The sequence below is a fragment of the Heptranchias perlo genome, chromosome 16, assembly GCF_035084215.1.
Source record: "Heptranchias perlo isolate sHepPer1 chromosome 16, sHepPer1.hap1, whole genome shotgun sequence".
NCBI lineage: Eukaryota > Metazoa > Chordata > Chondrichthyes > Hexanchiformes > Hexanchidae > Heptranchias > Heptranchias perlo.
This window is the reverse complement of record NC_090340.1, coordinates 19801984-19813902: the sequence shown is the minus strand read 5'-3', so window position 1 is coordinate 19813902 and position 11919 is coordinate 19801984. Positions and strand designations below refer to the sequence as shown.

Genomic DNA, 11919 nt, shown 5'->3' with positions numbered 1-11919 from the left:
TCGGTGCTCGAGCCCGGGGGGGGAGGGGCGATGCTGCTCGTTGCTGTTTCCGTTGTTACGCCGAAAATTTGCGCGCAAATAAAAAAAAGATCGAGGGAACTGTCGGGCGCGAGTTTCCTGTCACCTTCCCGGCGGCTCTGGCGAGCAGCGCGGCCCAGCCCAGGCGGGGCTGGTTCCTCGCGGGAGGCGGCCACTCGCCTGGTGGCGCTGTGCCTGGGAATTTCCTGATTTTACGCCGCTGCTGCACTCTGGGAGAGTTCCGAACCAGGGCACGTGATCCAGGCGGAAGTGAGGAAATTGGAAGCTTTGAGGAGTCCCCAAACTTTGCTTGCTGATTCCTGGCTACACAGAGGGCTTTTTTTCCAACCCATTTTTGCACAGTTTCTCTCACTGAGACTTGCACCTGAGTCCCCCCCCCCCATAGTGCTGCAGTCTCACCCCATCCCTACATTTTGTAACCACTTCCATCCACCCCAGGCAACCCCCCCATAACGTACTCAGGACCACTGTAGCGACGGAATGGCATTCCCCGTGGGCATACCTCTCTATACCATTATTGTGGAAGACGAGGAGGAGGAGGAGGAGGAAAAACAACGTATGGAGGCGAAGAGGATAAGGCAGCATGGCAAAAGACACCACCCCACCAGGTACTACCCTCCACAGCGTATCTACAGGCAGCGCAGGTCCTTCGAGGACCTCTCGGAGGATCTCTGCGTTCGAAGGGTGCGATTGTCCAAGGCTGCCATTGCAAATCTGTGCGAACTCCTCCGTGATGATCTTCAGCCGCACTCCACTGCCAGAACGGCTCTGTCCGTCGAAATGAAAGTGACCACTGCCCTGAATTTTTTTGGCACTGGGTCCTTTCAAGGTGCCACGGGGAATATGTGCAACATCAGCCAGGGAGCCGTCAGGGCAGCCATTCAACAGGTCACGGACGTGCTCTTCAACAGAGCTGCAGGGTTCATCAACTTTGGCATCACACCCAGGCAGCAGCGGGAAAGAGCCAAGGAGTTCTGCCACATTGCTGGATTCCCCAAGGTGCAGGGTGCCATAGGTGGCACACATGTGGCACTGAAGGCACCAGCAGAACAGCCGCTTATATTCGTGAACAGGAAGGGGTTCCATTCGCTAAATGTTCAGATTGTCTGCGATGCCCACCAGAAGATCCTGTATGTGAATGCTAAACATGCCGGCAGCTGCCACGACGCTGTAATTGTACAGCACTCAACACTCCCTGACCTCTTCCACGAGGACAACCATGTCCAAGGGTGGCTCCTTGGAGACCAGGCTTACGCGCTGCAGACGTGGCTCATGCCTCCACTGAGTCAACCGAGAACACAGGCAGAGGACACGTACAATCAGACCCACGCGGCAACGAGAGCCGTGGTGGACAGGACCATAGGACTGTTGAAGAGCAGGTTTCGCTGCCTGGACAGATCCAGTGGAGCTCTGCAGTACACGCCCCAAAGGGTCGCGAGGATCGTCATAGCCTGCTGCGTGCTGCACAATTTTGCACTGCAGGAAGGCCACCTATTCAGCATAGACGACGAGGAGCCACTGCTGCCCGAGGAAAGGGAGCTACAGGCCCCAGCATTTGAGGAGGATGAACAGTCGGAGGAATCATCCCTGGATGCTGCAAGGGCCATCCAAGATCAGATTGTGCAGGAGGAGTTCAACCACTGATGGTGTAGCCTATCACCTCCTTCTGTGCCAGTTACCAAGCAAGTGATCTTCCTTGAAACCACTACCAACCTCAGCACATGACTGCTGAGCAGCCCTCGATGGCCCAACAGGACTGTGCCAATATTTATCACCTGAGTATAAATGTTCACACCAGCTGAATGTTCCCTTTCCTGAATGACTTTATTATCCATGAATAACCGAGCACAAGATCAGTGCAAAATGTACAGTAATAAAAACATGTTTTCCAGTTGAACCAAATGAACATCGTACTCTTCATTTACACCCTGATTTATCTTGGTGACTAGGTGTCACTTCCTAGTCCACTCATCTGTTGCTACTTCTAAGTGCCACCTGAGAGCCAGGTTGGCAGGCGATGGGTGGCTCTATATGCTGTACAGAAGGTATGTGGGACTGAGGTGGCCCTCGACCCATGGCAGCTAGCTCCTAACAAGGCGCTGCTGGCTGCTTCTCTGGAGGGAGCTCCTGGGCAGCTTGGTCCCGCCTGCCACCATCTGCAGACATCGTGCTGTGAGGAGGACTGGCACACGGCGCTGTCCTGAGAGACGGCAGTATCAGGCAAATGGACTTCAGTTGTTTACTGGGGCCTAAGCTGCTCACTGCGCTTTCAGAATGCAATTACGCCAGAACTTACACCACCTCGTATATAAATCAACTTACCCAGGAAAATTGCGTGCAACTTCCCCTTGCTGTTGAATGGCGTAACTTTCTAGTGCAATGGACATTGAGGAAATTCAGTGTCTTAATTGCATTGTTTTGGGTAATTGGATAGTTTGCAAACTGCTCTTTCAACAACATTAGCAAATGTAGGTTTAATGTTTACATAATTAAAGTAAATCTTTAATAAAGTCATAAAGATAAATGTTTTGTAGATGTAACTGAAGTTCCCCGTATCTGTTAACAGTAGTATTCTGTGATAAATCTAAAATTGGCTCAATGATACACTGGTGATTTCATTGAATGATCCTGTCTGCTATTTGACTTTGAGCATTAAATAACTTTAAATAGCTAATGGTCATAACAGCAAAATACTGTTTATAGTAACCACTAATTTTAACTTTTTTTAATAGCTATATGTTCTAGTATTTTTGTAAATATACATTTTCAGTGTTATCAAACTGATAGATTGAAAAGGTCTTCAAGAAAAATCCTTCAGGGTTGCACAGTGGCAAGGAAATTCATACCTGAGCACCTGCTTGGTGTATAGCTTCCAGGTACAGTAGCTCTACTGTCGAATGGATTATATGAAAACTGCATCTCACATGCCCACTGCATATAGCCCTACTGATGGTGTCTTTAAGAGTGGAAATTTCTAAGTCTTCTCTGGTGCATTGTCAGTCTTGACTCAGTGGTAGCACTCTCAACTGTGAGTCAGAAGTAATGGGTTCAAGCCCCACTCCAGAGACTTGAAGCACATAATCTAGGCTGACACTTCCTTCAGTGCAGTACTGAGGCAGTGCTAGGAAGTGCCATCTTTCAGATGAGATGCCAAATCGAGGCCCTGTTGACCCTCTCGGGTGGACGTAGAAGATTCCATGGCATTATTTAAAGAAGAGCTGGGGAGTTGTTCTGGCCAACATTTATCCCTCAAGCAACACCATTAAAACTGATTATCTGCTCATTTATCTCATTGCTGTTTGTGGGAGGGATCTCGCTGTGCACAGATTGGCTACTGCGTTAATCTACATTGCACCAGTAACTACACTTCAAAAGTACTGTACTCAATTGGCTCTGAAGTGCTTCAGGATGTCCCGAGGATGTGGAAGGTGCTATATAAATACAAGTTCTTTCTTTCTTTTGTACTTTCTTTGGCATTAGAATGGGATCCTTCTGTGACTGATTCATGAACTGAAATTACACCATTGCAGTATAAGGCAGTATATTTTTTGGTGGTGCCCTCCTTCCAGGTGGGTGTTTGAAGCTGTTCTAGTGGAATCTCCACCTCCATCAGCCTGAACAAAACAGGACATCAAAACGGGAAAATTACAAAATACATCAATAAATGGGTTGGGATAAATTAAAAGAGAATTGCAAAATTGAGATTAAAAACAGAAAATGTTGGAAATGCACAGCAGGATGATCAGCTTCTGAAAGAGAAAGTTATATCAGGTGAATTTCTTTATCAGAACTTTCTCTTCGTGAGGTTGAGTGACCTGCTTTGCATTTCCGCCATTCCCTGTTTTTGTTTCAGAATTTTCACGTTTGCTTTTTTGTTTTTTTACAGGGAGTATCATGTTAACTTCTGAACCCCATAATTCAATGTTGTGCAACTCAGTCTCGCCTTTTCTTATAAATCCGTGCAACTTGGACTTTGAGAAACATCTGCTGATTTGTTTGGTTTACTGAACTATTCTCACACACCTTCCCCTCCCCTCCCTTCTCTGCTCTGCTCCTAAAAGGACCGTTCCCTCTGTGACACCGCGTTTCACTCTTCCACCACCCTTTCTCCTGGCATCTTCCCGTGCAAACCCAAGAGATGCAATACCTGTCGATTCACCTCCTGTCACACCGGCATCCGGGGCCCCAAACACTCCTTCCCTGTGAGGCAGCCATTCATGCGCACTCCTAATGTACCTACTGCTCACAGTGGGGCCTCCTCTACATTTGGGATGCCAAACACCAATTATGACCTCTGTAGATGTGACCCCTGGCTACCCATGGGCTCACCACTTTAATTACCCTTCCCATTCCCAATCTGACCTCTCTGTGTTTGGCCCAGTACACTGTTCCAATGAAACGCAATGTGAGCTTCGTAAACAATATCTAATCTTTCTCCTAGATAGCCTGCGGTCTGAACATTAACTTCAGACTTCGGCTGTATCTTCATTTTCAAAAATAAGAACAAAATGCCGGAAACACTCAGAGAGAGAAACAGAGTTAATGTTTCAGGTCAATGTTCTGATGAAAGGTCATCGACCTGAAACGTTAACTCTGTTTCTCTCTCCACAATGTGGAGATGCCGGTGATGGACTGGGGTGGACAAATGTAAGGAATCTTACAACACCAGGTTATAGTCCAACAGTTTTATTTGAAAATCACAAGCTTTCGGAGATTATCCCTTTCGTCAGGTGAGTGAGTGAAAGGTTCTCAAATCGTATATCTTATATTAGGCTGGGACACCATCACACCAATGGCATTTGGGTTTCTTTCTCTCTGTCTGTGTAATTGATACAATGTATATCCAGTGTACTGGGACGTGCTGTTCTCCGTGACTGGCCTGTTTGAACACCAACGACACCTTTTGATTGGTGTGATGGTGTCCCAGCCTAATATAAGATATGTGATTTGAGAACCTTTCACTCACTCACCTGACGAAGGGGATAATCTCCGAAAGCTTGTGATTTTAAAATAAAATTGTTGGACTATGACCTGGTGTTGTATGATTCCTTACATCTCTCTCCACAGATGCTGCCTGATCTGCTGAGTGTTACCAGCATTTTCTGTTTTGATTTCAGATTTCCAGCATCCACAGTATTATACTTTTGTTTTCTTCATTTTCAAACCTATTTTACTCTCATCCCCGGCCGACCCCCCCCCCCCCCCAGATTTTACCATGTTTTCCATCTCTCCCATTTTCCTCAGATTTCTCACTTCCTCAGCTATTTACATACCCTTAGTTTCTCTAACATCTCTTATTTCTTCAATGCTTCTATCTATTTACTTAACTTGAGATGACCTATTCCATAATTGTACTTCTGCTTCCTCTCTGCTTTTTTGCGCTTCCTCCCGTTAACATTCTAGGACCTCCCGAAAATGGACAGATTCCTGGAGGAAAATCGTGCTATCTTTTGCTGCACAACAAAATTTCCCTGTTTTCGTTTACATTATACTTTGCCCGAGACTTTACAGAAGAAGGTGAAAGTTGTCTCGCAGGAGGAAGAATCACTACAGGAAATAAATATTCAAAACAGTGCTGTGTTAAAAAAAAGTTAATGGAACTAAAGGAAGAAAGTGACCCACTTGCATCCCAGAATACCGAAGGAGACAGTGGAGGCACTAACCATAATTTTCCGAAAAGTTTTTCAGAATAAGAATTACGCCAAAGGACTCAAAAAAGTTACATCCAGGTTAGCCACGGAAAACAGTATGTCCCAGTATACTGAATACACAAGGGTCAAATTACACAGACAAGGAGAGAAAGAGACCCGAAAGGCAGAGAGAGAGAACAAATAACTTTTTTTTTCTCTCTCTCTGCCTTTCGGGTCTCTTTCTCTCCTTGTCTGTGTAATTTGACCCTTGTGTATTCAGTATACTGGGACATACTGTTTTCCGTGGCTAACCTGTCTGAACACCAACGACACCTTTGATTCCCAGCCTAATATAAGATATGCGATTTGAGAACCTCTCATTCACTCACTCACCTGACGAAGGAGATAATCTCCGAAAGCTTGTGATTTTCAAATAAAACTGTTGGACTATAACCTGGTGTTGTAAGATTCCCTACTAAATTGGTTATTGTTGTGCCCATAAAACGGGCGCAACAATGTTTAATTTAGACCCCATTGTGTTAAAGGGAATATGGCCGCATGGATAGATAGATATCTAGGGACAAAAGCAAAGAGCAGGGGCTGAATGGATATTTTTGGATTAACAGGATGTGGGAAGTACTGTGACCAGGGATCTGTGCTGGGACCTCTTACGTTCTCCATTTATATAAATGATTTTGGGCATAGGCACAAGTGGGATGATATCAAAGTTTGTTGATACCAAATTAGGGAGATGTTAAACTGTGAAGACGAATCCAGGAGGAGGTGGGCAGGTTAGTGGAGTGGGCAAATAGGTGGAAGATGTAGTTCAATACAAAGAAATGTATCCCAGAGGTTGATATCAAATGCCTTAAAGATATACAGAGGCACAAATTGACTGGACCTGTTATCAGGCCCAGAATCGGCGCTGTGCGCCTCAATCACGTGGGCGCAATTAGGAGGTAAAATTGATCAGGCACCCTCATTATCTTGAAATAGACAAGCTGCCAGCGCTAGTCGGGCTGCTGACTGGCAGCTTGCCTAATCGGGTGTGTGAATATCGGGTGTCCCGGATGCTATTTAAAGGCAGCCTGCACCTCTTAAAGGGGAGGTGCATTTTTGATTCCAGGCAACCAGAAGTTAATTCAGGAGATGTCAGCTCAAGGAGAAGCTTTAAGGGTCACCCGCTTCTTGGATATAGCACTGGAGGTCCTGGTGTTGGAGGTCAGCAGGGTGAGAGACATCCTCTTCCCACCAAGCGGTAGGAAGGTATCCCGCCAAGCTGCTTGGCAGCAGTGGGCACAGGTGGTGGAGGACGTCAATGCCAGGAACATCGCACACGGACCTGGCTGCAAACCAAGAAGACATTTAATGATCTGACCAGGGTTGCTAAGGTAAGACGCCTAACTCCCATCTCGCATCACTCTCTGCATAACCCTGTACTACCTGAAGGCCCAACGCTCATAACTCTTCTCTCCCCCGATTACCAGCACTCTTCTCCGTTCACTGCAGCACACTTCACTCCACCTTCTTCTGCTCCTAATGCCACATTCTACATCTCCTACCATCCTCACTATTACTGCCTTCACCTCCTCACATCTCTGCCACCCTTCACATACCAGCAGCACTATTTGACCTTGACATGCAAATCCTCAAACCATCTCATTAGTCAATCACTAACACTCTCTCTTCTTTCTTGCAGGCCAAGCTGGTGAACAATAGTGGAGAGGGAGCAAGGACAGGAGGAAGGAGAACATCTATTCAGGTCCTCTCCCGAATCGAGGAGGAAGTAATACAGATTGTGGAGATGGGTCGCGTCGGGAGTGGTGAGGCTGGAGGATGCATCCTGGATGATTCTTGGCTATCTCACACTGAAATCTCACCCTCACACACTACGCAGGACAAAGTTGCAGTATGGGTGTGTAAATAGCAAATTCATTTCAATATAGAGAAGTGTGAGGTGGTACATTTTGGTAGGAGGAATACCACCTGCTCCTTGGAAAATAAGAGTCTAATTAGGGTAGAGGTGCAAAGGGATCTAGGGGCACTGATTCATAAATCATTAAAAGTAGCAATGTAAGCTGCTGAAACCATAAAAAATGCTAACAAAACACTGGGATTCATTTCTAGAGGAATAGAATTCAAAAGCAGAGAAGTTATGTTAAACTTATATATTGAGCCTGTGTCATGTTGAGGTAAGACATCCTGTTCCAGAAGATCTGCATGTTGTAACGTCGCTTGGCCCTTGCCTCCTTCGCCATCTTCTTTGAGCCTCCACAGGTCTGTGCTGCTGCTGCTGCTGTGACAGCCTCAATAATAATCCCATCTTTTCCGGTACTCTTACAGCCAATGAAGTCAAGTGGAGCAGCTGCAGCAAAAAGTCAGTTCTTCAACAGCTCTCAAAAATTGCCAAATCTCAGCCAAAACAGCCAAAAAATGGCTCCAAAGATTCCCAGCAGCCAAAAATGAATAACCAGAAATTTACCTTAATGGAGATGGGTATCCCTTTAAATATCGCTGCTTCAACCTGAATGTTTGTGACATGTTTTTCTGGACATGCTTAAGAATGAGCGAATCAAAAGCTCCCAGGCACCAATTTCCCAAAAGTGTCCTTATAAAAGTGCAGGACGCCTAATTAAATATTTTAATGAGGTCAATGTTCATTTCAGGCGGCTGCCAGGGACGCCTTAGGAGCGTCTTAACCAATATGGCGGCCGCCTCTTTTTGTCCTCATACAGCTGTCAATCTTCCATTTCAAGAGGTGAAAGATAATCAGAATTGAAAGGGAAGAGTAGGAGAACATTAAACATTAGTTAAACTATTCCCTCTTCATGGAGGAGAAAATTGTTCATAGTGCTTAGGACCATCGGGCAACAGGTGGATGGACCAGCAGAGATCAGTGTCCTAACCCCCATCACGAGGAAGAGGCAATGGAGATATTGGACACAAACTCCTCTGAAGAAATAGAGAATGGAGAAGTTGGAGGCCCTGCAGCCATAGTGGGCTCATTCAGAGCAGATGAATATGTTGCAATTGAATTCAATTTCATGCATATCATATCTGTTGCTGTTATTGTGTGAAGGCCCCAAAATGGATGGAAAAGATGCAATAACAACCAGGATAAATTAGATAGTAAAAATGAGGAGTTGTCATTCGCCAAGTGACAGAACACAAGGAAACCAGAGGATGTGGGAGTGGAATTGGAATCTGAGGTTCCTGACAAGGGGCTTAGGAAAAGTCAGCCCTTGGCTCTGGAGTGTGCATTCAATGAAACACGTATGGATGTTCTGTGTTCCATCTCATATGATGTGTGTCATATGGCTTTGGTTGTGGCCGAGTTCAATACTATCCTCTGTGGCACCACCAAGTGCCTCCAACATAGAAGCATTTACTAATGGCCTGTAGGCATTGGGAGACTGAACGGAGAGATCAATGACTACCAGATCCTGATTTCTCCAGACCAATATCTTGCAGGGCTCGGAGGACATCAGCTAACTCAGGTGATCTTACTGATTCCATTAAGTCTATTCTTCCACAGATCAGTGGTCGCTGGTGTCCTGATCCTACTTTCAGTGGGATAGCAGGAGAATGCTCCAAGGAGCCTGCTCTCCAACATGACAGCAGCACAAGAGAGCTCTTTGCTCTGTCTCCTTGGTTGCCTTCACAAGTGGGAAGAATTATGCAGGACAGGCTGCTGTGGAGCCAAGCCCAGAGGCACAGACTGCCGTGGGTCCATACCAGGACTCAGCCACCCTGAGAGGAGGGCCACCTTTGTCCAAAGAAGCTTATTGTAAATGTAAGCAGCCATCCATTTCACAAACGCCAAGGTCTCAGGTGGCACTTAGAACCAGTATGAGAATAGGGCAAAGGAGAGTTCATAAACTCACAAGGAGTAAGCTTGGGGGTGATTCTCAATTTAGGTTTTGCCAAAATATTCCAGAACCATAATGATGTGTTGCACAGTATTATGTCATTTGTACTTCACCTTTGCAATATAAACTTGAACTGCTATTGCTAATAATGTTTGTTGCATTAAATTCTTTCAGACAGTCATATAAATGGAGGGATTAAAATGGATCTGGGGTCTGGAGAATGGTGACGTTGATATTTAAGGTGCAATGGCAAAAGATTCATTACACATGCCCAAAGGTTTCCAAAATAAATTGGCTTCTCAGCTGATTGTGCTGCTGCATCCTCTTCATGTCCCTCTATTTCTGCTTTGATGGATTGAGTCTTTGCCTTTCATTCCACCTCGGGGATGTTTATCTCCAAGCCTTTTTGCAGAGCAAGATTGTGGAACACACAGCAGGTGATAACTATTCTGAACACTGTGCTCGGAGCATTTGCAAAGAGCCTTCTGACCTGTCAAGACACCTGAATCTTCCTTTCAACATACCACTAGTTTGCTCTATCCTGATTTGAGCTCGGATATGAGCTTCGTTCTAACACTTCTCTGCTGGTGGTCCAATGTAGTGAGTTCATGAGCTAGAGCAGTAATAGGTAACCCTTGTCTGGTGACTTGCCCTTGATCATGAAAGAGAGCAGGGACACTAGACTGCCTCAGGATAAAGCCATGGTAGCTCCCTGCAAACTTGTAATGTACCTCACGTCGACTAAATTGGCAGTCACCAGTGGTTCCCTGGATTGATTCAGTGGCAAAAATTTAAGCACAGTTGTTATTTTCTCCTCTACTAAGAATGCTATCCTTGTTCTTCAAGTACTTGGCAGCTCATCCTGTAGGAGGATGCAAAGTTCTTCAGGACTTCAGAAATGAAATGAAGCCTCCAGAGATATACCTGTAATGATATGTTGGAAAATGTGGTTTGTAGTCTCGCTGGGTATCTCCATATGGGTCTGGTTCTTCACCAGTGCTGCTTGATTCTCCTGGCTTCCATGACAGCCTCTTGCTCACCTTCTTCTCCCTCCCTATAGAGCATATACAAAGGAATGTCCATTGGGAATCCCATTCTGAAGCCTTAGATGATGCTCCCCAAGATTTCCTCAATCAAATTCGAGACTCCTAGAATCTTGGCCTGGTGAAAACCATGATATATAAGTTCAGGATGCATAGGATTGCCGGGAGTGCTCACTCCATCTGCTCACCCATTTTCTGAGCATTGGTAGACACCCAGCTGACCATGGAATATGAGCATGCGATGTCTATTGGTTCTCTTAATGCTTTCTGTGATTGATGGACACTGCAGGACTTCAGCAGCATTGCAATCATTGCAAATCGAAGAATTGTGATTTAAACCTAGAATGAGGTCATTTTCATTTTGGGTAGGTTGCCTTATATTTTATTAGGGGCACCCTCACCAGGAGGCTGCTTGAAGAGTGTTGGCCTTTGACATGCACTTGCCACCCCTACTGAAAGTAACTGGGTGATGCAGTGGGTTGGACATTAGCTTTTTCATATCTGGGATTGGGGTTCAAATCCAGACCAGATTAATGGAATAAATGTCTCCTCAGGACAGAGAGCAGGGGAAAGTTTTTCTTCAGCTACCGGTGGGCACTACAGCACATTGCACTATTTAATCGACAGAGATAACAATATTTTGATTTAGTACTTGAGCACATAATCTAAACTGGCACTTTAGTGCAGTACTGAGGGAGTGCTGCACCGTCGGAGGTACCATCTTTTGGATGAGACGTTAAACCGAGGCCCCATCTTCCCTCTTAGGTGGATGTAAAAGATCCCATGCCGCTATTCAAAGAAGAGCAGGGGAATTCTCTCAGTGTCCTGGCCAATAATTATCCCTCAACCCAACATCACTAAAACAGATTATTTGATCATTAACTCATTGTTCTCTGTGGGACCATGCTGTGCACAAATTGGCTACATTACAACAGTGACTACACTTCAAAAGTACTTCATTAGCTGTAAACCAGTTGGGATGTCCTGAAGTCATGAAAGGCGCTATATAAATGCAAGTTCTTTCTTTTAATGTAAGCTTCTTTAGTTTTGATTGGACTTCATGTTCAGAATATTACATAGTAGTGCTTCCTCAGATGAGGGGGCATTTGTAGAGCTGTTCTTCGGGTTATCCCAGTGTCATTTTAATTCGTTCAATCAAAAAATAGGCCATCCCTACTGATCTAAGGATCTATGACAGGCCCTTCAGCACTACAATTGTACAATGTCTTCTATCATCACTTCCAGGTAGCTGTGACCTTAATGAATCTTAATTGTACCTCAAATACTCCATGGTGAGATGATGATGTCAGTGTCCATCTTCCTTTGGGAAACCAATAG

General features: G+C 45.3%; 1 protein-coding gene and 1 pseudogene across 1 annotated transcript in view; one reads left to right on the top strand and one right to left on the bottom strand.

The window, feature by feature from the left end:
- The window catches only part of LOC137333540 (zinc finger protein 182-like), a 32858-nt gene extending 32672 nt beyond the window's left edge, over nt 1-186 (bottom strand). The window contains exon 1 of the mRNA XM_067997753.1: nt 125-186. The gene's annotated coding sequence lies outside the window, so the exon portion shown is untranslated. The remainder of the gene's footprint in view (nt 1-124) is intronic.
- LOC137333542 (putative nuclease HARBI1 pseudogene) lies at nt 12-2414 on the top strand (annotated as a pseudogene).
- The last annotated feature ends 9505 nt before the right edge of the window (nt 2415-11919 follow it).